Source organism: Ambystoma mexicanum, chromosome 12 (genome assembly GCF_040938575.1).
Source record: "Ambystoma mexicanum isolate Mex_15411 chromosome 12, UKY_AmexF1_1, whole genome shotgun sequence".
NCBI lineage: Eukaryota > Metazoa > Chordata > Amphibia > Caudata > Ambystomatidae > Ambystoma > Ambystoma mexicanum.
This window is the reverse complement of record NC_090936.1, coordinates 284,665-310,867: the sequence shown is the minus strand read 5'-3', so window position 1 is coordinate 310,867 and position 26,203 is coordinate 284,665.

Here is a 26,203-nt window from a genome sequence, read left to right as displayed (position 1 = left end):
TTTGTATATACCCTATGTATTTAATACCTCTATGTACATTTTGACTTTGTTGTGTAACTAAGCTTTGCATATACATGTAACTGCTGCACCCTGTTACCGTAGGGTATACTGCGCATTATAAATAATAAAACATTCGAAGGGATTGTGTCCTCCGACGTATTCCTTATCTTGATAGATAGATAGATTTACTTCCAGCTTGCTGTCCCCGGAAATGTTTTTTTCAGTAGAGGGCGCTGCGCGTCGACGTCCCTTGAGTTGGTGTCCCTCGACAGCCTCAGTATTGGCGCCAACGTCATTATGCGTATAAATAGACTTGTGCAGCGTCCGTTGCTCAGTTCCGTTTTTCTGCGCTTGGTGGGCCTCGGAATCGTGTTGCTCAGTTCGTTATTCAAGTAGATTCTACTTATTCCTCGAGTATATCTTACTCTTTTCGATGGCTTCCTCATATGAAGCGTCGACCCACGGTCCGGCTTCAAAAAGTGTTGAGATTGTGGAAAGAAAATGTCATTGACGGATACTCACAGGATCTGTTTGTGGTGCCTGGGATTGGAGCACCATTGTTCAGAATGTGAGGACTGCATGTCCATGACGGTGAAAGCCTTGAAGGAGCGTAAGGGGAAGCTCAAAAGAGGTAAGACTGTTAAAACTTCTACTCCTTCGAAAGTTTCCTCGGCAGAGTCGAGACATTCGTCTCCTCGCCGTCACAGGAAACATTCTCGTTCGAGGTCTCAAAGCAGTTCCCACCACTCTTCGAGATCCAAACATTCGAAAAAGAGGCGTCAAAGATCTCCCTCTTCTTCGTCTTCTTCTGTTTCCCCGGAAAGGGTCACCTGCCCCACAAAACACAGCTCTCCAGCTAAGTGGGAGGAATTCCATAAAAAGATGCTTAGCGTCTTCGAGAAAGCGGCCTCGACCCCCTCGGAGACGGCTAAAGGTGATACCCTGGGTGAAAGACCCGAAAAATCGAAACACAGCGAGTCGTTGCACCCAGCGAAAGAAACTGCAGAGAGCGTCACAAACCCTCGAGCAAAGGCAGTAAGACTGCGTCATCGACTCCATCGTCGAAGGCCCCTTCGACTCATAAATCTGTTTCATCGACGCCATTATCGAAGGGCCCATCGACTCATGGATCGGTCGAATCGACGCCGTCCTCGACGCCGATGTCGATGCCGATAAAGGATAAACCGACGGCTGTCACTACTTCGCAGTCAGTAGTCATACCGAAGCCTTCCACCATGACCTCGAGAATGTCGTCGATAACCTTGACGACTCCGAGTAGGATTCCGATCCTCTCGAGTTCTTCGAGGTCACTTCATACCTTTTCGACGCCTTTTTCGGTTTCTTCGAAGCCTTTGACTTCCGTGCCGACAACGTTGACATTTTCTCAACCGGTTACTACAAGCTTGGCCCCTTCTGCTTTAGGAATGGGTTTTAAGCCTTTTCCAAGGTCAGATTATTTCAGAGCCTTGTCCTCTATTTATGAAGAAGGTGAGGATTCTGATCAGGAAAGACCTTTTGGGTTGCAGAGAACTACAACACCTGTACCAGAGGAATTTATCTCTGAAGAAAATAGGTTGAAGGACCTTCAAGAGTCCTTGCATGATGCAAGTGGGTTAGATACTTCCCCAGAAGTAGAATTTGCCAAACCAGACCCAGGGGAACATGCTCAGACCCCTTATAGAACGTCAATCGCCAGAATAATAGAATTCATGGGTTGGTCTACACCTTCACCTGCTTTTCAACATGATGATCTTACAGACATCTTAATTAAAGGCCCACAGGTAGATCCTGTGGTTCCATTTTATACTGCATTACAGAAGAAAATATCGGCCAACTGGGAAACTCCTGAGGTTATCCCGGCAGTTAACAAAAAACTATCTGCCAAATATAGGGTATCTTCTTCTGACCCTGAATATTTGTCCAAACATCCAACTCCAGAGAGTCTGGTTGTTCAAGCAGCAACTTCATCGAACAGTAGATCTGCATACTCTGCTGTTCCACAAGACAGGTATGATAAGAGATTTGACACTATGTCAAAAAAGGTATTTTCTGCGTTTAGCATGGCACTTAAATCCATTAATGCTACTTGTACGCTCGGTAGATTCAGCCATACACTTTGGGAGTGTGCTTCATCAGCGGCTGACTGTCTCCCGGAAGGAGAAGAAAGGGAAGCTTTTCTGAACATCATTAAAGATTGTAAAGACGCAATGTGCGAATCCCTTCAAACTGGCATTGATTCTGCTGACAGTATCAGCAGGGCCATGGCGGCAAGTACTACAATCCGCAGATTTGCGTGGTTGCGAAAGTCTGGTTTTGCTCCAGATGTACAGGCCAGACTTTTGAATATGCCCTTTGACGGCTCTTCTTTATTTGGTAAGAAGGCTGATGACAGCCTAGAGAAGTTACAAACATCGAAGGCAGCAGCAAAATCCCTTGGCGCTGCAATCTGTCAAACTCCCTATCGCCCCTCAGGAACCTCTTGGAGAGGTAGGTCCTTTCGTTTTTATTCCACATTCGGAAAAGGCAGAGGACAGCCGGCTCAAAGAGGCCAAAAGAAATTCACCCGAGGTGGACGGGTTAAAAGTACAAAAGCCGCAGCATCAGCAGGTGACTCTTTACCCTCGGCATCTGCATCAGCCGCCTCTAAACCACTCTGAGGGCTCTCCTCACAAGACACCAGTAGGGGGCAGGTGAACTCAACATCTGACGGAATGTCAGGCTATTATGTCAGATGCTTGGGCATTGGAGATAGTTGCCCAAGGTTACTGCCTGCCTTTTCTACGCACCCCTCAGAGTCATCCACCGGGGAACAACTCTTTGAAGTTTCCAGATCCGCTCCTTTTGCAGGAGATTCTAGATCTGCTGGAGAAAGGTGCCATAGAACCGGTACCTGTAGCGGAGAGGAACAAGGGTTGGTATTCCCCCTACTTCTTGATACCGAAGAAGGACAGAGGACTGAGACCCATCTTGGTCTTATGAGAATTGAACAAATTCCTCAGGAAGGACAAGTTCAAGATGGTAACTCTCTCTCAGATCCTTCAGGCCCTCCACTTCAGGACTGGCTGGTATCTCTAGACCTTCATGGTGCTTATTTCCATGTGCCACTCCATCTCAAACACAGGAAATACCCGAGGTTCTCAATTGGCAACTCGCACTATCAATTTCAAGTTCTGTCATTTGGGCTGACCTCCGCCCCAAGGGTCTTCACCAAGCTAATGTCGGTAGTGGCTGCAAGTCTAAGGAGGGAAGGGATCCACATCTACCCCTACCTAGACGATTGGTTGATCAGAGCAGTATCTTCAGAACAAGCTCAGATCCAACTAGATTATGTCTGCCACTTCCTTCAAAAACTGGGCTTCTCCCTCAATTTAAAGAAGTCACAGATGATACCTGTAAAGACTGGTAGGGGGTGTCTGTACTTCCGCTCTCTATATGGTAGAGGAGAGGCACAGAGGACCCCAGCCAAGATTCTCTATTATTGGTACGTGGTCGAGCAATCAAGGCCTAGCTTCTCAGGAGGTGATGCAGGCTGGTTCTTAAGTACAGTGTAGTCCCCGAACCCCCACAAAGGAATGTCCACACACTGTATTACTGAAAACACAGTCTTTATATAATTAATATTCAAGGGTATGTACACAATCACAATAATGCACTTTGTACTTAGAAGTCAATAATGATAAATATATACAATTCTAGAGTGGTACCACCAATGTTATCAAATCTCATTAAAGTGCATCAACTGTACGGTTAAAATGTCACACAGATTATTAACTAGGAAACCAGCAATAGAGATAGGAAGGAACGCAAGATGGTTGAAACAGGCAGAATGCTGACCCCTACCACGAGGCACAGTTCTGTGTGGAGATCCCCCCCACCTCGGCAACCTGTAAATAAAGATATATAACACAAGCCCAGTCCATGTAATGTTCAATAGTCTTATTTCCTCCTATTAAGGTTTTACCCCCCCCCCCCCAAGGTACCTGGTGGAGTAGAGTTCTCCGACGATGTGTCGACCAATCCTTCTTGAGTGACTCCCTTTTAGGCAGGAGCCACGGATCGTCGAGAGGTGTCGCGGACCTCGGCGTTCGGTGTCGGGGAATCGACGGCCCTTCTTGAGTGCCATCCCTTCGAGGCAGGAGTCACGGGTCGTCGAACGTCCAACGGGGAACAGGGTGAACTATGGCAGGGAAGTGACAGCTTCGTTCCTAGCAGTGCTCTTCGACGACAGAGCATTGGCGTCCTGCAAGGAAGAGGCGTGCGGGGCACCTCGGTGACGATAGTTCTGGACCGCAAAGAGATGATGAAGAACTGTGGCCCAGCAAGGGCGTCGAGTCGTCGGCGTCTCTGCGGTCTTTAGGTGGCGGGAAACCCACCGGTGGATGCTCCTCGGCGCGTCGACGGTCAGGCCTTCTCCAGCGGGAGACAAGCGGGTGACAATGCAGACGAGAGCGTCCGATGATTAATTGAAGTTCTTAGGGAAACGGGAGCGCGGTGGCTCCGGTCGGCCACGGCGGTCGTTGACAGTGGCGGACAACAGTCTGAGTGCTTCTCTTTGAGATTCCGCGGCAGCCTGTCAAAGGTCTGTCTACCAGGGAGCTTTGGCAAAGATCAGCTGTACACGAAGGTCCCTCGTAGCTCGGGAAGAGGGCGCCTTAACAGGTCCTCTCTGGGTCTGTGCTTGGAAACACAGCAGCCATCAGATTGCGAATGAGAGCAACAGCACTCCTTCTCGTCCAGCGGGGCTTCAAGGTCAAGTATCAATTACTCCAGTTACTCGTCGTAGTGTACTTCAGCTTCTGAACACGATTCCTAGCAGTGAGAGGTCCCCAGATATAATGTTGATCTCCAATTCATTCTGCTGGTTCACACTCAAGCATCCAATCACGACTAAGGGCATTCATGCAGCCAGGCAGCCAATCAGGCACATGAGGTATTCAGGCCACCCACTTCTCTCCAGACACTCGCAACAAGTTATGTGTATTGGGACAAGTACCGAGCCATTCAACACTCCAAGCTGCATTCATATTCATACCAGTTTCGGGCAGGGTTCTCTCAGTCATTGTGTCAACCACCAGATACTAGACACCCACAATACAGAATGCATATTCGTCACACACTCTATTCACCCAGGTCCCACCCACAGGAGGTACTCACAACATACATCACCGGGAAGGCTCCAGCTAGTCTGGTCGGGCCTTCACAACAACAACATATATGGCATTTCCACCCAACAGTCAGTCAAGGGGAGGGGACAGAGTCAGGGCTTCCCAGGACTTTGGGAAAACAAGGTAATGGGTAATAGAAATCAAGAGGCCACAGGGGCCATCTTGTTTTCCATCAGGAATCAACTGATCCCAATGGCAGGGCCGGGGTATTCCAAAATGGAGGATACTCCGCACACCTGTCGAATTCAGCATGGAGCTGCCACCAGCCCATACCCTGCTCTGTGGGCCACCCACAGGTGCCCAAAAACATACACTAGGGGCACAGGGTTGTACCCCCACCCATGGGTGCCATAAGGGTATCCCACGGGTCCGTTCACCGAACCAAAAGAGAGAGAGCTGCACCGCCAGGAGTCTCAACTGAACTCCTGTGCGGAAAACACGACAAAACACACGATAAAAAGCAGTAAAGGACAAGTATATGGAGGCCCTGTCCCTCCGATGCATTTCCAGCATCACAATACCATCACAGAGACTCCAGTTCATCGGAGCAGTCCTGGACACTTCCCTGGGGAAAGCCTCGCCACCAGAGGTGAAGGCTCAAGATATTCTGCAGATGGTCACCAAGTTTCAAAATGCCCAATGTCTCCCAGCCTTCGACCTTTTGAGGTTGCTAGGCCTCATGGCATCTTGCATCTTCCTTGTGCCAGAGGCTCGCCTGAGAATGAGATCTCTCCAGTCGGCACTAAGAACTCAGTTGTCGCAATTCTCAGGAAAAATGACAGATCTTCTTTAGGTTCCGGACAAAGTGGCTCGAGACCTTCAGTGGTGGGCCTGTCTGGAGAAACTTTTTGAAAGGAGAACTGTTTTGTCAACCATGGCCAGAGATAACAGTAGTCACGGATGCCTCACTCACGGGGTGGGGAGCCCATGCCAACGACTTGACCATCAGCGATTGTTGGTCTCCATCTGAGTCCAGACTACATATCAACCTGTTGGAGCTGAGAGCTATCAGACTAGCGCTGAAGGCTTTTCTGCCATCTGTACAAGGGAAAATGTCCTAATAATGACGGACAATACAGTGGCCATGCACTACCTCAAAAAAGAGGAGGCGTAGGATCACTACCACTGTGCAGAGAGGCGATGCAGCTCTGGTTTTGGGCAATTCAAGAAGGAATCTCTCTATCGGCAGTTCACTTAGCTGGAGAGAAGAACTTGACAGCGGACGCTCTGAGCAGGCAGAGCACAGTCTCCCACGAGTGGGAGCTAGCTCAGGAAGTCCTTCAAGAGATCTTCACCCTTTGGGGAACCCCTCAAGTGGATCTGTTCGTCACCAGTATCAACAGGAAGTGCGATCAATTTTGTTCAAGGGAATTTCCCCCGAGAAGAGCTCTAGGGGACGCGTTCGTGGTAGACTGGGAGTTTCCACTTCTGTACACATTTCCTCCAGTCCCTGTTATTCCACAGATGATCAGGAGGTTGAGAAGATTCCGGAAGTCTATGATCCTAATTGCCCCAGACTAAGCCAGGAAAACGTGGTACCCGGACCTTCTGGACATGTCCATCTGCCTTCCGATTCGTCTTCCACACAGGGAGGATCTTCTCTCACAGAAGGGAGGTCAGGTTCTCCATCCAGACATCAGAACCCTCAACCTTCACGCTTGGTTTCTGAAAGGTAGAGATACAAGGATTGGGACCTCCCAGATGACGTCATGGAGGTGTTGCTTTCAGCCAGAAGGCCAGCAACAAAGACTTTATACCGCTGCCGTTGGAACAAATTTTGCAGCTGGTGTAGAGAAAAGAATATTGAACCCTTTTCATGTGGTACACCAACGGTGTTATCCTTTCTACTCTATTTGGCGAATTCAGGTCTTCAAGTTGGTACGATCAAGGGCTACCTCGCAGCACTATCGATCTTCAAGTGCACTGCAGAGGAGCCATCATATTTCAAATTACCCTTAGTAATACAATTTCTGAAGGGGTTAACTAATGTCTATCCCCCCGAGACCGTTCCAAGTTGCCTTATGGGACTTAAATTTAGTCTTACATTTCCTGATGGGTACTCCTTTTGAACCACTCCATTCTTGTTCGATAAGATTTCTCACCCTTAAAACTGTCTTATTAGTGGCTTTGACATCCGCCAGGAAGGTGATCGAATTACAAGCCCTATCTTGTAAACCACCTCATACAATTTTTCACAAAGACAAAGTTTTCCTGCAAGTGAAGCCTAATTTCCTCCCAAAGGTGGTTTCTGAATCCCACATCACTCAGAAGATAACCCTAACCTCATTCTATCCTCCTCCCCATCCAGGGAAAGAGGAAGAGAGGTTACATAGGCTAGATCCAAGGCGAGCCTTGAGTTTTTATATCAGCAGACTTGCTAGGATTAGGCAAGCAGACCAACTGTTCATAGGTTACACAGGGCACAAATTAGGATTGCCAATCACAAAACAGACCATTTCCAGATTGATTATTTTAGCCATTTTAGAATGTTACAAACTGGTAGGGAAAGAGCCCCCTCAAAATCTTAGGGCTCATTCAACCAGGGGTATCGCAGCCTCTTCGGCCCTCCAAAGAGGGGTACCGATTTGCGACATATGTGCGGCTGCCACATGGTCGTCCGCACATACCTTTACAAAATTCTACAATCTGGATTCCTCCTCTAGCCAAGAGACTAGATTTGGCAAAGCTGTGTAACACTCTGTTCACTCTTAAAGGAGAATATGACAATTTTACTCCCACCTCCATTTACACACCACTGCTATGGGAGTCTATCAAGATAAGGAATACGTCGGAGGACACAATCCCTTCGAAGAACAAGTTACTTCTTACCTGGTAACGTTCTTTCGATGGGATGTTCCTCCGACGTATTCCTTATCGCCCCTCCCATCCATCCCCTCAGTAAAACTTCCCTTGTGGTTGCAGTTTATGCTCCTTCAAGGTCAATAACCAATTCATGCACAGCTACTCTTAAGGTTCAATACGGAACTGAGTAACGGACGCTTCGCAGAGTCTATTTATACGCATGATGACCTCGGCGCCGATACGGAGGCTGTCAAGGGACACCAACTCGAGGGACGTCGACGCGCTGCGCCCTCTACTGAAAAAAAACATTCTGAGGCCAGCAAGCTGGAAGTAAATCTATCTATCTATCAAGATAAGGAATACGTCAAAGGAACATCCCATCGAAAGAACATTACCGGGTAAGAAGTAACTTGTTCTTCTGCATATGGCGACAAAATTCCTAAATGCCCAATATCTTCCCGCCTTCGATTTTCTGAGGTTGCTCGGACTGATGGCATCCTGCATCTTTTTGGTGCTGCAGGCTCGCTTGAGAATTCGATTTCTCCAGTGGGCTCTCAGGACCCAGTGGTCAGAGTTCTCAGGAAAGATGTCAGATCTCCTTCAAATTCCGAACAGAGTCGCTCTGGACCTTCAATGGTGGGCTTCTCGGAAAAACATTTTGAAAGGAGAACCTTTTTGGCAACCATGGCCGGAGATAAAAGTAGTGACGGAGGCCTCACTCACAGGTTTGGGAGCCCATACCAACGATTTGACCATCAGCGGTCGTTGGTCTCCATGGGAGTCCAAACTACACATCAACCTTCTAGAGCTGAGAGCGATCGGACTAGCGCTGAAGGCTTTCCTGCCGTCTGTACGGGGAAAGAATGTCCTGATAATGACGGACAACACAGTGGCCATGTACTACCTCAACAAAAGAGGATGTGTAGGGTCATTACCACTGTGCAGAGAGGCAATGCAGCTCTGGTTTTGGGCAATACAAGAAGGAATCTCTCTGTCGGCAGTTCACCTAGCCTGAGAGAAGAACACAGCGGTGGAAGCTCTGTGCAGGCAGAGTGCAGTCTCCCATGAGTGGAAACTACCTCAGGAAGTCCTTCAAGAGATCTTCATCCTTTGGGGAACCCCTCAAGTGGATCGGTTTGCATCGAATGCCAACACAAAGTGCGAGCTGTACTGCTCCAGGGAATTTTCCCTGAGGGGAGCTCTACGGGATGCGTTTGTGGTGGACTGGGAAAATCCACTCCTCTACGCATTTCCTCCAGTTCCCGTCATTCCTCATGTAATAAGGAGGTTGACATGGTTCAGGAAAATCATGATCCTAATTCCCCGGATTGGGCCAGGAGAACATGGTACCCAGACCTTCTAGACATGTCCATCTGTCCTCCGATTCATCTTCCACAAAGAGAGGATCTTCTTTCGCTAGAGGAGTGTCAGGTTCTCCAATCGGATGTCAGGACTCTCAGCCTTTACACATGGTTTCTGAAAGGCTGAGGTACAAAGATTGGGACCTCCCGGACGACGTAATGGAGGTGTTGCTTTCGGCTAGCAGGCCAGCGACCAAATCACTGTACCGCTGCCATTGGAACAAGTTCTGCAGCTTGTGTAAAGATAAGAATGTTGACCCTTTTTCATGCAATACACAGATAGTGTTATCTTTCCTTTTACACTTAGCAAATCTAGGACTCCAGGTAGGTACAATTAAGGGTTACCTAACAGCGCTGCCCATCTTCAAGCGCACCGCTGAATCCATTTTTGAAGGGGTTGACCAATGTTTACCCCTCAACTCCTTTTCAAGTTCCCCTGTGGGACCTACATTTAGGCTTAACATTTCTAATGGGTACTCCTTTCGAACCCCTTTATTCATGCCCGTTGAGATTTCTTACCATCAAAACTGTCTTTTTGGTGGCAGTAACTTCTGCCCGGTGGGTGAGTGAGTTACAGGCTTTATCCTACAAACCCCCTCACACTGTCTTTTGTAAAAATAAAGTTGTTCTGCAAGTGAAGCCTAATTTCCTCCCAAAGGTTGCTTCGAAGTTTCACATCACCCAAAAAATAACCTTACCTTCCTTTTACCCTCTCCCTCATCCGGGGAAAGAGGAAGAAAGGCTTCAAAGACTTGACTCAAAGCGTGCTTTGAGTTTCAATATTAGCAGACTAGCAGAATGAAGACAAACTGACCAATTATTTGTGGGATACATAGGTCACAAGCTGGGCCTAGCCATCACCAAACAAACCATTTCAAGGTGGATCATTCTATTATAGAATGTTACAAATTGGCAGGTAGTGACCCTCCATACCATCTGAGGGCTCATTCAACCACGGTTATCACAGCTTCGTCAGCTCTCCAAAGGGGAGTTCCAGTAAAAGGCATTTGTGCAGCTGCCACATGGTCGTCTGAACACCCTTTACAAGATTCTATAACTTGGATTCCTCCTTTAGCCAAGAAACTAAATTTGGGAAGGCAGTATTGCATTCTGTGCATACTTAAATAATAACATTTTTGCTCCCTCCTCCTTTATACATGACTGCTTTGGGAGTCTATCAAAGATAAGGAATACCTGGGAGGACACAATCCATTCGAAGAACAAGTTACTTACCCATGGTAATGTTCTTTCGACTGGATGTCCCTTATCGCCGCTCCCATCCTTCCCCGCAGTAAAACTTCCCTTGTAGTTGCAGTCTGTGCTCCCTCAAGGGTAGTAACCATCTTATCCTGGACAATATCGAACACTTGAAAACGTAACTGAGCAATGGGCGCTGCACGCAACTACTTATACCCATGATGACGTTGAGATGGAATCCTCTGAGGGACATTGACTCGACAGACATCGATGGGCATCACCCTCTACTGAAAGATTTTTTCTGAAGCAGCAAGCTGGATAAGGAAATATCAAAGATAAGGAATACGTGTGAGGAACATCCAGTCGAAAATACGTTACCATGGGTAAGTAACTTGTTCATCTATATGAGGTACATCTATCTATATGCAAGTGCCGGAAGGTCCCTTCCGATTGTGATAATGTTCCCTGTACCACTCTCAAAGTCTGCCCTTCTAGGAATTTTTGACAAACCATACAATTGTGCACAAATTCAGACACATATTCCTACAGATTGGGCACAAACAAGTCATCACTATCCCTGCAGCCACATGCTCTTTTGATATGTGGGCAGGGTAGTGGAGCTGTTCCGGAGTCACATTAAACAACTTTTTTGGCATTGCCACTTTGCCTGTGCTGTCTTGCCACCAAATTAAATCGTTTGGAGACCGAGAGCACCCTCTTTTCTTCCCCAGCTCTTTCCCATTAATTGATGCTTCTCCATGTAATTCTATTGTCGGCGCTATTGGTGCTGTGTTAAAGCCCTCTGGCAGTGCATTCTGCTCTTTTTTTTGTTTTCATCAATGCTACAAGTGGTATTTTCTCTTCTTTGCCAGGGAACAGCACATGTCCCTTCTGGCAAATATGCTGCTTCCTTCGCTGCTCGGTGTCCTTTTTCGCTACCCAGTGAACTAAAATCTCACCCACCTGTATTGGCCTTGCACTTTATTATTGCCAATTCTACTGGGAGTTGCAGCAGTTCCAATAATTCACTCAGAAGTCTGCATGTTTTACTGGCGTGCCATCACTTCTCTTAAATCGTCTCTGTTTCCATCTTGCTAGTCCTGAATGCACAGTGGACGTTACATATGCTGAGTCTGAAAATATATTTATTGCATGCCCTTTTGACATGCATAGTGCTTCAATTAATGTCACTGATTCTGCTGCTTGTGCAAATAGTGTGTTGGCAGTCCTGTTTGGGAAAAACACCATAGCTCTCCTTTCTTATGTATTCCATGTCTGTGTCCCACCACTAATGAACCAGAATGCCCTTGACATGAATATGGGTCGATACTTGAACTCCCATCAATAAAGATCATGCCCCCTCTCAATTTTTTCTTCTTTTACCAGGGGATTCCCTTCGTTCCTGTCCATACATGCCACACATACATGTGTGCAATCTCCTTCTTCTATTGGTTCTGTAATGAACTCTGCTGGGTTCACCGTCCTTCATCACACCACTTCTATTGCAAAGTTTGTTAGTATAATTTCATAACCTGATGCTCTATGGGTTGTCAGTGTTGATTTGGATCACTCTAGTATGGCGAATAATGCATGTTCCACGTTCAGAATTACTGGGCATCCCATCATTATTGTTTATGCTTTCCAATTGCGAATGCAGCAGCAACACGTGCCTGCTCACAAGGAAAGTGTCCCTGCATCACTGGGTCCAGTGACCCACTGTAATAGGCCAGTGGCTTGCGTCCCTGTCCCTTCTTTTGTGTCAGGACACCTGTCAGTACCTTATCGTCTGAATGGGAAAACAAATTAAACTTCTCTTTATCATTGGGTGTAGCCAACACTGGTGCATGTGCCAATTCAAGTTTGAGCTCATCAAAACTTTTGTTCATCTCAGCTGTATGTTGCTTTTGTTTTTCTGAGCTTCTTTGAGTGCTTGGAGGAGTGGCCTGGTGTATGTAGAATAATCGAAAAACCATGCTCTACAGTATTTACATAATCTCAGGAACTGTTGTTTTTCTTTCACTTTCTTAGGTCGGGGTGTTTTATGTATTGCTTCAACTCTTCGTGGTGTTATTTTTCTCCCATCTGCTGACACAATCTGTCCCAAGTAAACTACTTCCCTTTGACAATACTGCAATTTCTCTTGGTCCACCTTGTACCCCTTGTCAGCCAGTAATGTTAGTAGTGTCACTGAATCCTTCCTGCATTCATCTTCTGTTGTGCTTGTAAAGACTGGTAGGGGGTGTCTGTATTTCTGCTCTCTATATGGTAGAGGAGAGGCACAGAGGACCCCAACCAAGATTCTCTATGATTGGTACGTGGTAGAGCAATCAAGGCCTAGCTTCTCAGGAGGTGATGCAGGCTGGTTCTTAAGTACAGTGTAGTCCCCGAACCCCCACAAAGGAATGTCCACACACTGTATTACGGAAAACACAGTCTTTATATAATTAATATTCAAAGGTATGTACACGATCACAATAACGCACTTTGTACTCGGAAGTCAATAATGATAAATATATACAGTTCTAAAGTGGTACCACTAATGTTATCCAATCTCATTAAAGTGCATCAACTGTACGGTTAAAATGTCACACAGATTAATAACGAGGAAACCAGCAATAGAGATAGGCAGGAACCTAAGATGGTTGAAACAATAGGCAGAATGCTGACCCCTACCACTAGGCACAGTTCTGTGTGGAGATCCCCCCACTTGGGCAACCTGTAAATAAAGATATATAGCACAAGCCCAGTCCATATATTGTCTGATAGTTTTACTTCCTCCTATTAAGGTTTTACCCCCCCAATGTACCTGGTGGAGTAGAGGTCTCTGACGATGCGTCGACCAATCCTTCTTGAGTGACTCCCTTTCAGGCAGGAGCCACGGATCGTTGAGAGGTGTCGAGGACCCCAGCATTCGGTGTCGGGGAATCGACGGCCCTTCTTGAGTGCCCTCCCTTTAAGGCGGGAGTCACGAGTCGTCGAACGTCCGACGGTGAACAGGTTGAACTACGGCCGTGAAGTGGCAGCTTCGTTCCTAGCGGTGCTCGTCGACGACAGAGCGTTGGCGTCCTGCAAGGAAGAGGCATGCGGGGCACCTCGGTTATGATAGTTCTGGACTGCAAAGAGATGATGAAGAACTGTGGCCCAGCAAGGGCGTCGAGTCGTCAGTGTCTCTGTGGTCTTTAGGTGGCGGGAAACCCACCGGTGGATGCTCCTCGGTGCATCAACGGTCAGGCCTTCTCCAGCGGGAGACAAGCGAGTGACGATACAGACGAGAGCGTCCGATGATCAATTGAAGTTCTTAGGCAAACGGGAGCATGGCGGCTCCGGTTAGCGACGGCGGTCGTCAACAGTGGCGGACAACAGTCCGGGTGCTTCACTTTGAGATTCCGCGGCAGTCCCCGTCTCGGGTCGAAGGTCTGTCTACCAGGGAGCTTTAGCAAACATCAGCTGTGCACGATGGTCCCTCGTAGCTCGGGAAGAGGGCGCCTTACCAGGTCCTCTCTGGGTCAGTCCTTGGAGGCACAGCAGCTTTCAGATTGTGAAGGAGAGCAACAGCAATTCTTCTCGTCCAGCAGGGCTTCAAGGTCATGCGTCAGTTACTCCAGTTACTCGTCGTAGTGGACTTCAGCTTCTGAACACGATTCCTAGCAGTGAGAGGTCCCCAGATATACTGTTGATCTCGCATTCATTCCGCTGGGTCACACTCAAGCATCCAATCACGACTACGGGCATTCATGCAGGCAGGCAGCCAATCAGGCACATTCATTTCTCTCCAGACACTCACAACAAGTTATGTGTATTGGGACAAGTACTGAGCCATTCAACACTCCAAGCTGCATTCATACCGGTTTCGGGCAGGGTTGTCTCAGTCATTGTGTCAACCACCAGATACTAGACACCCAAAACACAGAATGCATATTCGTCACACACTCTATTCACCCAGGTCCAACCCATAGGAGGTACCCACAACATACATCACCGGGAAGGATCCAGCCAGTCTGGCCGGGCCTTCACAACAACACCATGGGCCTCATTACGACCCAGGCGGTAAGTTACCGCCTGGGCCGTGACTTTACCACCATGGCGTAAACTACGTTTACGCCATGGTGGTTGGCGGACTTACCGCCCTATTCCGACCTTGGCGGGGCGGTAAGTCCCCAATCCCCATTTACCCTTCCCCATTCCCATTTTTGCCCCATAGGGCATAATGGGAGTGGGGAAGGCGTTAATTACGCCACAGTAAATTACGGTGGCGTAATTAACTCCATGGTCCCTTAGCGCCATGGATTTTAACACCTGCTAAAAGCAGGTGTTAAGTCCGCCATGGCGCTAAGGGACGGCGCTGTTTACGCTGCCGTAAACCCCTTACCGCCTGGGTCGTAATGAGGCCCCATATATGGCATTTCCACCCAACAGCCAGTCAGGGGGAAGGGACAGAGTCAGGGCTTCCCAGGTCTTTGGGAAAGCAAGGTAATGGGTAATAGAAAGCAAGAGGCCACCGAGGTCATCTTGTTTTCCATCAGGAAACAACTGATCCCAATGGCAGGGCCGGGGTATCCCAAAATGGAGGATACTCCGCGCACCTGTCAAATTCAGCATGGAGCTGCCACCAGCACATACCCTGCTCTGCGTGCCACCCACAGGTGCCCAAAAACATACATTAGGGGCATAGGGTTGTACCCCCACCCAAGGGTGCCATAAGGGTATCCCACGGGTCCGTTCACCAAACCAAAAGAAAGAGAGCTGCACCGCCAGGAGTCCCACATGAACTCCTGCACGGAAAACACGACAGAACACACGATAAAAAGCAGTAAAGGACAAGGATACGGAGGCCCTGTCCCTCCGATGCATTTCCAGCATCACAGTCGCCCCCCCCCAGACTGAGGTGGAGGGTGCCTAATCTCCCACGGGATAGACACCCTCATCCAGACACCCAATGCAAATGGCCTTTCCAGAAGGCACCTTCTGGAAAGGCCATCTGCATTATCGTGACTCTTCCCTGGTCTGTGCTCTATGGTGAAGTCTAGCCCTTGCAGGCTAATGGACCACCTGAGCAGTTTCAGGTTTTCACCCTTCATCTGCATAAGCCACTTCAGGGGCTTATGATCTGTTTGGACCTTGAAGGTAGACCCCGTAAAGTAGGGCCTAAAACGCCTAAGGCTCCAAACTATACTAAAACATTCCTTTTAACAGTAGCCCACCTAAGTTCTCTACCCTTGAGTTGTCTACTGATGAATATGATAGGATGTTCTCTCCCTTTGTCATCTAACTGGGACAAGACAGGTCCAATTCAGGCGTCGCAGGCATCCGTCTGGACGATAAAGGGTCGGCTGTAGTCAGGCGCACACAACACGGGTGCCCGACGCAGACTTTCTTTCAAGCCTTCAAATGCCCTCTGACAGTTGTCAGTCCAATTGACCTTCCTATGCTGCTTGGGTGACGTCAGAGCTGTCAGTGATGCAGCTATGGTTCCATAGTCCGTCATGAAATTGCGATAATACCCGGTGAGGCCCAAAAAGGCTCTCACCTGGGTTTGAGTAGTGGGAGTCTCCCAGTCCTGTACATCCTGTACCTTACTGGGGAGAGGTTGGATTTGACCCCCTCCTACCTCATGACCAAGATACGTGACTTTCCCCTGAGCTATCTGGCACTTGGTAGCCTTGATAGTGAGGTTAGCCCTTTTTAAGGCCTGCAACACTCTACCCAGATGTGTCAAGTGCTCTTCCCAAGTGGAACTGTAGACGGCAATGTCGTCTAAATAAGCCACACAAAAGGCTTCCAGCCCAGTGAGAGCATTATTGACCAATCTCTGGAAGGTGGCAGGGGCATTCTTCAACCCAAAAGGCATGACCCTAAACTGGTAGAGTCCCTCTGGTGTTGAGAACACCGTCTTTTCCTTGGCATGGTCCGTCAGAGCTATTTGCCAATAGCCTGAGTTGAGGACAAAGGTGCTCACAAATTTGGCAGCACCTATGGTGTCCATAAGCTCATCAGCCCCTGGCAATGGTGCGCGTCAGTTTTGGTTTCGGCATTGACTCCTTGGTAGTCTACACAGAACCTCCAATCCTTGGTACCTGCCTGGGAACTTGCCTTGGGGACAAGGACCACGGGACTGGACCAGGGACTGGTTGAGGGTTCAATAACACCCAGATCCAACATCTTGGCGACCTCAGCCTGGATGTGGTTCTTAACCGTATCTGACATTCGGTAGATCCTGCTTTTGACAGGCACGCTGTCACCAGTGTCAATCTCGTGCTTACACCACGATGTAAGGCCTGGCGTCAGCAAAAACAGAGAGGCATACTGCTGGAGCAAAGTCCTGCAGGCCCTCTGCTGCTCGGTTGTCAAATCTGGAGAGAGCTGCGCTCCCTCCACTGAGCCATCCTGAGGGTTGCTATGCAGCAAATCAGGAAGGGGCTCACTCTCATCCTCTTCTTGCTCTGAAGCCAGCAAGAGACATGAGACTTCGGCTCGCCTGTGGAAAGGCTTGAGCCTATTGACATGGAATACTTGAGGGGCTACCCCTGGGACTACCATGTCAACCAGATAGTTGACCTCGCCCATCTTGGAGATTATCCGGAAGGGTCCAGTCCATTTATCTGCCAATGCCCGAGGCTTGGTAGGCTTCATCACGAGGACCTCCTGTCCCGGAGTCCAATCCACTTGTGATGCTTTAAGGTCATGCCAGTATTTGTTCAATTCCTGGCTGGCCTTGAGATTCGCCATTGCTTGACCCATCATCTGTGTCATCCTCCGCCTGAGGCCTAACACATGGTCCCCCACTTGCTTGGCGGGACCGGGAGGGGTGGCTTCCAAACCTTCTCTGATCAAGGCGAGGGGCCCCCTCACGCGATGTCCAAAATGTAACTCAAAGGGGCTGAAACCAACACCCTCTTGCGGTACCTCTCTGTAAGCAAACAGCAGGCATGGCAGGAGGAGATCCCATTTCCTCCTTAGGGACTCTTCCAAAGCACCTAGCATGCCCTTGAGAGTTTTATTAAATCTCTCAACCAGACCATTGGTCTGGGGGTAGTAAGAAGTGGAGAACTTGTAGATTACCCCGCATTCTTTCCACATGGTTTTCATGTAACTAGACATGAAGTTGGATCCTCGGTCAGAGACAACCTCCTTGGGGAATCCAACACGGGTGAAAATGCCCAGGTGGGCCCGGGCAACCACCTTGGCAGTAACAGTCCGAAGGGGTATAGCCTCAGGGTACCTGGTGGCATGATCTACCAAAACCAGGATGAACCGATGTCCACCTGATGTGGGAGGGTCAAGGGGACCGACGATGTTGATGCTTACCCTCTCAAACGGTGTGCCAACCACTGGCAATGGCTGCAGTGGGGCGATGACACTGCCTCCAGTTTTGCCAGACAACTGACAAGTTGGGCAGGTCCTGCAGTGGGACTCCACTTCTACTCCCATCCGAGGCCAGTAGAAATGGGCAGAGAGCCTCTGCTTGGTCTTCTTGGTACCAGGATGACCAGCCAAGGGCACCTCATGCGCCAACTGTAGTAGGAAGGGCCTGTAAACCTGGGGTACCACCAACCTCTTGAGGGCACCAGGTTCAGGCTTAGTGGGCTCACTAACAAGGAGCTCATCCTCCCAATAAATCCGGAAAGTCCTAGGCACTTCTCCTTGTGCCTGGGACAGGGCCTGTTTCCTCAGACCCTCGAGAGAGGGACACTCTCTCTGTCCTTTACAGAAGTCTGTCCGGGAGGGTCCCCCTTCCGCTAACAAGCATTGAAGATCGGGATGATCCTCCGGGTTGAGAACCTCTCCCACAGGAGAGTCTTCTGGTTCTTCTCCCACAGGAGTTGAAACGGGGTTTACCACTGGACCCAGCCCGTCCGGAGCATGGATCCCAATGGGTGCTGTAGGAACAGCAGGAAGAGAAGGAACTCCCTCCCCAGAGGTGGCCTTCTTGCTCTTCCTTCGTCTTGCCTTAGGCCGCGTCTTTGGCTCGGGTACCTGACTCACAGCCAGACCCGGTGTCACCTGTGACCTAGTGACCGCAGCAGCAGTCAGGGGAAGACCATCCGTGATCAACCCAACTCTACTAGATCGTTACCTAACAGAATGTTAGCAGGGACATTGTCCTGAACCAGGACAGGAAGCTTTGCTGTCTTGTCTCCAATTACGAGTGTGACTCGGGCTACAGGCGATAATTTGGGTGGCCCACCAGCTAACCTGGTGGTTCTCAGAGGAGCATCTGCATAGTCCTCTGGCTTGAGCAGGGTCCTGTCCACCACTGTCATGCTTGCCCCAGTGTCTCTCAAACCAGTAGAAGGCTGGCCATTCAGGAGGACACTTCTCAAAAATCTACGGGTGTTCTGTGGGATAGTCGCCAGTACTTCCGCGTACTGGTCCCAGGCCCCAAGGGACACTAAGGAAATCTCTACGGGAGCACCAAAAGTGATCCCTGTAGAGGAGGGGAGGACAGTGGCCTCCACCTCAGACATGGGGTAAGGGTAAATCAGGCTGACAGCCTGTACTCCGAGTGCCTTACCTTTACACTTGGAGTCACCCCTTTTGTGATCCAGAGCCCCACAGTCCCAACAAGTGCCGGGAGTGCGGGGTACGGTACTGGAACCACCGGGAGCCTGCTTTGCAGCAGGTGGACCACTACTCTTATTCCCACCCACAGATGACTTATCTCCACTAGATTCACAACAACACCATATATGGCATTTCCACCCAACAGCCTGTCAGGGGGAAGGGACAGAGTCAGGGATTCCCAGGACTTTGGGAAAACAGGGTAATGGGTAATAGAAAGCAAGAGGCCACCGGGGCCATCTTGTTTTCCATCAGGAATCAACTGATCCCAATGGCAGGGCCGGGGTATCCCAAAATGGAGGATACTCTGCGCACCTGTCAATTTCAGCATGGAGCTGCCACCAGCCCATACCCTGCTCTGCGGCCACCCACAGGTGCCCAAAAACATACACTAGGGGCACAGGGTTGTACCCCCACCCATGGGTGCCATAAGGGTTTCAAAGCAATCTACTGAATCTGTTTCTGGGAATGCTGCCATTCCTGCTGCCTCTGTTCCGAACCCCAGCAATACCTTGGAGCTTGAGTTATTAAGGATGAAATTGGCCTTTGAATATCGCAAGTTGGAAATAGATGCTGATCTTAAGAAGGAGGAGTTGGCTCAACAAGTGGAGCTCAAGAATAGGGATCTTGAACTCAAAAATAGGGATCTTGAACTCAAAGACAAGGACACTGAATGTCAGAGAATCCAGCTAGAGAAAGCTCGAGTGGAGACTTCAGTGAAACCCTGTGAGAGTGTCAGGTCCCCAACAACTAAATTTATGAAGGATTTGGTTGGTGTGTTTTCGGAGGGTTCTGATATCCTCCAATGGATTGAAGCGTTTGAATGGCTTGTGCAATTCATGATGTTGACAAAAGAGATTGGGCTAAGTGTTTGCTAAGCAGAGTGCCTCAAACTAGATATGACTGTATTCTGAAGCTGAGTGTGGAAGAAAGGGGTCAGTATGAGTGTATGAAATCTGCTTTGATTGCCAAGTTTGGCAAAACGCCTACCCAATACCTTAAAAGGTTCAGGGATTTTAAGAAAAGAGAGAATGTGTCTTGGGTTGACTGGGTGAGTGCTGCGCACATGAATATGATGGGGTGGATTGATGGTTACAAGGGGAAAACTTTTGTTGAATTGTCACACCTGTTGTTTTTTGAGGATTTTTCTGAAGCCTGTTCACTGGAGCTGCGTCAGTATATTGCTGACCAGAACATTTTGGATCCCTTTAAGATGGCTAGGTTGGCTGACAAGTGGGTCTCCCACTGGGTGTCCCCTAAGGACTCCAGTGGGAAGGGCAAGGACAAAGAAAAAGTGGCCTCTCAGAAAGCTGAGGAGTCCCAAAAGCAGTCACAGTCAAATAAACCTAAACCCTCCTCTCCTAAGAGCCAAAAATCTAGTGGGGATAAGTCATCTGTGGGTGGGAATAAGAGTAGTGGTCCACCTGCTGCAAAGCAGGCTCCCGGTGGTTCCAGTACCGTACCCCGCACTCCCGGCACGTGTTGGGACTGTGGGGCTCTGGATCACAAAAGGGGTGACTCCAAGTGTAAAGGTAAGGCACCCGGAGTACAGGCTGTCAGCCTGACCTACCCTTACCCCATGTCGGAGGTGGAGGCCACTGTCCTCCCCTCCTCTACAGGGATCACCTTTGGTGCTCCCGTAGAGATTTCCTTAGTGTCCCTTTGGGCCTGGGACCAGTACGCGGAAGTACTGGCGACTATCCCACAGAACACCTGTAGATTTATGAGAAGTGTCCTCCTGAATGGCCAGCCTTCTACTGGTTTGAGAGACACTGGGTCAAGCATGACAGTGGTGGACAGGACCCTGCTCAAGCCAGAGGACTATGTAGATGCTCCTCTGAGAACCACCAGGTAAGCTGGTGGGCCTCCCAAATGATCGCCTGTAGCCTGAGTCACAGTCGTAATTGGAGACAAGACAGCAAAGCTTCCTGTCCTGGTTCAGGACAATGTCCCTGCTAACATTCTGTTAGGTAACGATCTAGTCGAGTTGGATTGATCGCGGATGGTCTTCCCATGACTGCTGCTGCGGTCACTAGATCACAGGTGACACCGGGTCTGGCTGTGAGTCAGGTACCCAAGCCGAAGGCGCGGCCTAAGGCACAACGAAGGAAGAGCAAGAAGGCCACCTCTGTGGAGGGAGCTCCTTCTCTTCCTGCTATTCCTACAGCACCTATTGGGATCCATGCTCCGGACGGGCTGGGTCCAGTGGTAAACCCTGTCTCAACTCCTGTGGGAGAAGAGCCAGAAGACTCTCCTGTGGGAGAAGTTCTCAACCTGGAGGATCATCCTGATCTTCAATGCTTATTAGCTGAAGGGGGACCCTCCCGGGAAGACTTCTGTAAAGGACAGAGAGAGTGTCCCTCTCACGATGGTCTGAGGAAACAGGCCCTGTCCCAGGCACAAGGAGAAGTGCCTAGGACTTTCCGGATTTATTGGGAGGGTGAGCTCCTTGTTAGTGAGCCCGCTAAGCCTGAACCTGGTGCCCTCAAGAGGTTGGGGATACCCCAGATTTACAGGCCCTTCCTACTGCAGTTGGCGCATGAGGTGCCCTTGGCTGGTCATCTTGGTACCAAGAAGACTAAGCAGAGGCTCTCTGCCCATTTCTACTGGCCTCAGATGGGAGTAGAAGTGGAGTCCCACTGCAGGAGCTGCCCAACTTGTCAGTTGTCTGGCAAGACTGGAGGCAGCATCATTGCCTCACTGCAGCCATTGCCAGTGGTTGGCACACCGTTTGAGAGGGTGGGCATCGACATCGTTGGTCCCCTTGACCCTCCCTCGTCAGGTGGGCATCGGTTCATCCTGGTTTTGGTAGATCATGCCACCAGGTACCCTGAGGCTATACCCCTTCGGACTGTTACGGCCAAGGTGGTTGCCCGGGCTCTCCTGGGCATTTTCACCCGTGTTGGATTCCCCAAGGAGGTTGTCTCTGACCGAGGATCCAACTTCATGTCTAGTTACATGAAAACCATGTGGAAAGAGTGCGGGGTAACCTACAAGTTCTTCACTTCTTACCACCCCCAGACCAATGGTCTGGTTGAGAGATTTAATAAAACTCTCAAGGGCATGCTAGGTGCTTTGGAAGAGCCCCTAAGGAGGAAATGGGATCTCCTCCTGCCATACCTGCTGTTTGCTTACAGAGAGGTACCTCAAGGAGGCGTTGGTTTCAGCCCCTTTGAGTTACTCTTTGGACATCCCGTGAGGGGGCCCCTCGCCTTGATCAGAGAAGGTTTGGAAGCCACCCCTCCCGGTCCCGCCAAGCAAGTGGGGGACTATGTGTTAGGCCTCCGGCAGAGGATGACACAGATGATGGGTCAAGCAACAGCGAATCTCAAGGCTAGCCAAGAATTGAACAAATACTGGCATGACCTTAAAGCGTTGCAAGTGGATTGGACTCCGGGACAGGAGGTCCTCGTGATGGAGCCTACCAAGCCTCGGGCATTGGCAGATAAATGGACTGGACCCCTCCGGATAATCTCAAAGATGGGCGAGGTCAACTATCTTGTTGACATGGGAGTCCCAGGGGTAGCCCCTCAGGTATTCCATGTCAATAGGCTCAAGCCTTTCCACCGGCGAGCAGAAGTCTCATGTCTCTTGCTAGCTTCAGAGCAAGAAGAGGATGAGAGTGAGCACCTTCCTGATTTTCTGCATAGCAACCCTTAGGATGTCTCAGTGGAGGGAGTGCAGCTGTCTCCAGATTTGACAACCGAGCAGCAGAGGGCCTGCAGGACTTTGCTCCAGCAGTATGCCTCTCTGTTTTCGCTGACGCCAGGACTTACACCGTGGTGTAGGCACGAGATTGACACTGGTGACAGCGTGCCTGTCAAGAGCAGGAGCTACCGAATGTCAGATACGGTTAAGAACCACATCCAGGCTGAGGTCACCAAGATGTTGGATCTGGGTGTTATTGAACCCTCAACCAGTCCCTGGTCCAGTCCCGTGGTCCTTGTCCCCAAGGCAAGTTCCCAGGCAGGTACCAAGGATTGGAGGTTCTGTGTGGACTACCGAGGAGTCAATGCCGTCACCAAAACTGATGTGCACCCATTGCCCAGGGCTGATGAGCTTGTGGACACCATAGGTGCTGCCAAATTTGTGAGCACCTTTGACCTCACCTCAGGCTATTTGCAAATAGTTCTGACGGACCATGCCAAGGAAAAGACGGCGTTCTCAACACCAGAAGGGCTCTACCAGTGTAGGGTCATGCCTTTTGGGTTGAGGAATGCCCCTGCCAAATTCCAGAGATTGGTCAATCATGCTCTCAGTGGGCTGGAATCCTTTTTTGTGGCTTATCTAGACAACATTGCCGTCTACAGTTCCACGCGGGAAGAGCACTTGACACATCTGGGTAGAGTGTTGCAGACCTTAAAGAGGGCTAACCTCACTATCAAGGCCAATAAGTGCCAGATAGCTCAGGGGAAAGTCACGTATCTTGGTCATGAGGTAGGAGGGGGTCAAATCCAACCTCTCCCCAGTAAGGTACAGGATGTACAGGACTGGGAGACTCCCACTACTCAAACCCAGGTGAGAGCCTTTTTGGGCCTCACCGGGTATTATCGCAATTTCATGGCGGGCTATGGAACCATAGCTGCACCACTGACAGCTCTGACTTCACCCAAGCATCCTAGGAAGGTCAATTGGACTGAAGACTGTCAGAGGGCCTTTGATGGCTTGAAAGAAAGTCTGTGTCGGGCACCCGTTTTGTGTGCGCCTGACTACAGCCGACCCTTTATCGTCCAGACGGATGCCTGCGACACCGGAATTGGAGCTGTCTTGTCCCAGTTAGATGACAAATGGAGAGAACATCCTATCATATTCATCAGTAGACAACTCAAGGGTAGAGAACTTAGGTGGGCTATTGTTGAAAAGGAATGTTTTAGTATAGATTGGAGCCTTAGGCGTTTTAGGCCCTACCTTACAGGGTCTACCTTCAAGGTCCAAACAGATCATAAGCCCCTGAATTGGCTTATGCAGATGAAGGGTGAAAACCCGAAACTGCTCAGATGGTCCATTAGCCTGCAAAGGCTAGACTTCACCATAGAGCACAGACCAGGGAAGAGTCACGATAATGCAGATGGCCTTTCCAGAAGGTATGTTGACCGCCTGGATCAGGGTGTCTATCCCGTGGGAGATTAGGCACCCTCCACCTCAGTCTTGGGGGCGACTGTGATTCTGGAAATGCATCGGAGGGACAGGGCCTCCGTATCCTTGTCCTTTACTGCTTTTTATCGTGTGTTCTGTTGTGTTTTCCGCACAGGAGTTCATGTGGGACTCCTGGCGGTTCAGCTCTCTTTTGGTTTGGTGAACGTACCCATGGGATACCCTTATGGCACCCATGGGTGGGGGTACAACCCTGTGCACCTAGTGTATGTTTTTGGGCACCTGTGGGTGGCCCGCAGAGCAGGGTATGGGCTGGTGGCAGCTCCATGCTGAAATTGACAGGTGCGCGGAGTATCCTCCATTTTGGGATACCCCGGCCGTGCCTTTGGGATCAGTTGATTCCTGATGGAAAACAAGATGGCCCCGATGGCCTCTTGCTTTCTATTACCCATTACCTTGTTTTCCCAAAGTCCTGGGAATCCCTGACTCTGTCCCTTCCCCCTGACTGGCTGTTGGGTGTAAATGCCATATATGGTGTTGTTGTGAAGGCCCGGCCAGACTAGCTGGAGCCTTCCCGGTGATGTATGTTGTGGGTACCTCCTGTGGGTGGGACCTGGGTGAATAGAGTGTGTGACGAACATGCATTCTGTGTTGTGGGTGTCTAGTATCTGGTGGCTGACACAATGACTGAGACAACCCTGCCCGAAACCGGTATGAATGCAGCTTGGAGTGTTGAATGGCTTGGTACTTGTCCCAATACACATAACTTGTTGTGAGTGTCTGGAGAGAAGTGAATGGCCTGAATACCTTGTGTGCCTGATTGGCTGCCTGCCTGCATGAATGCCCTTAGTCGTGATTGGATGCTTGAGTGTGACCCAGCGGAATGAATGGGAGATCAACAGTATATCTGGGGACCTCTCACTGCTAGGAATCGTGTTCAGAAGCTGAAGTCCAGTACGACGAGTAACTGGAGTAACTCACGCTTGACCTTGAAGCCCTGCTGGACGAGAAGAATTGCTGTTGATCTCATTCACAATCTGAAAGCTGCTGTGCCTCCAAGGACTGACCCAGAGAGTACCTGGTAAGGCGCCCTCTTCCCGAGCTACGAGGGACCATCGTGCACAGCTGATCTTTGCCAACGCTCCCTGGTAGACAGACCTTCGACAGGCTGCTGACCCGATACGGGGACTGCTGCGGAACTCCAAGGAGAAGCACTCGGACTGTTGTCCGCCACTGTCAACGACCGCCGTCGCCGACCGGAGTCGCCGTGCTCCCGTTTGCCTAAGAACTTCAATTGATCACCGGACGCTCTCGTCTGCATCGTCACCCACTTGTCTCCCGCTGGAGAAGGCCTGACCGTCGACGCACCGAGGAGCATCCACCGCCACCTAAGGACCACAGAGACGCCGACGACTCGACGCCCTTGCTGGGCCACAGTTCTTCATCATCTCTTTGCGGTCCAGAACTATCGTCACTGAGGTGCCCCGCACGCCTCTTCATCGCAGGACGCCAACGCTCTGTCATCGACGAGCACCGCTAGGACCGAAGCTGCCACTTCCCTGCCGTAGTTCACCCTGTTCACCGTCGGACGTTCGACGACCCGTGACTCCTGCCTTAAAGGGAGGGCACTCAAGAAGGGCCGTCGACTCCCCGACACCGAACGCCAAGTTCCCCGACACCTCTCAACGATCCGTGGCTCCCGCCTAAAAGGGAGGCACTCAAGAAGGATCGGTAGACGCATCGTCAGAGAACTCTACTCCAGCAGGTACATTGGGGAGGGTAAAACCTTAATAGGAAGAAGTAAGACTATTGAACATCATATGGACTGGGCTTGTGCTATATATCTTTATTTACAGGTTGCCCAGGTGGGGGGATCTCACACAGAACTGTGTCTAGGTAACGGGGCCAGCATTATGCCTATTGTTTCAACCATCTTACGTTCCTGCCTATCTCTATTGTTGGTTTCCTCGTTATTGATCTGTGTGACATTTTAACCGTACAGTTGATGCACTTTAATGAGATTTG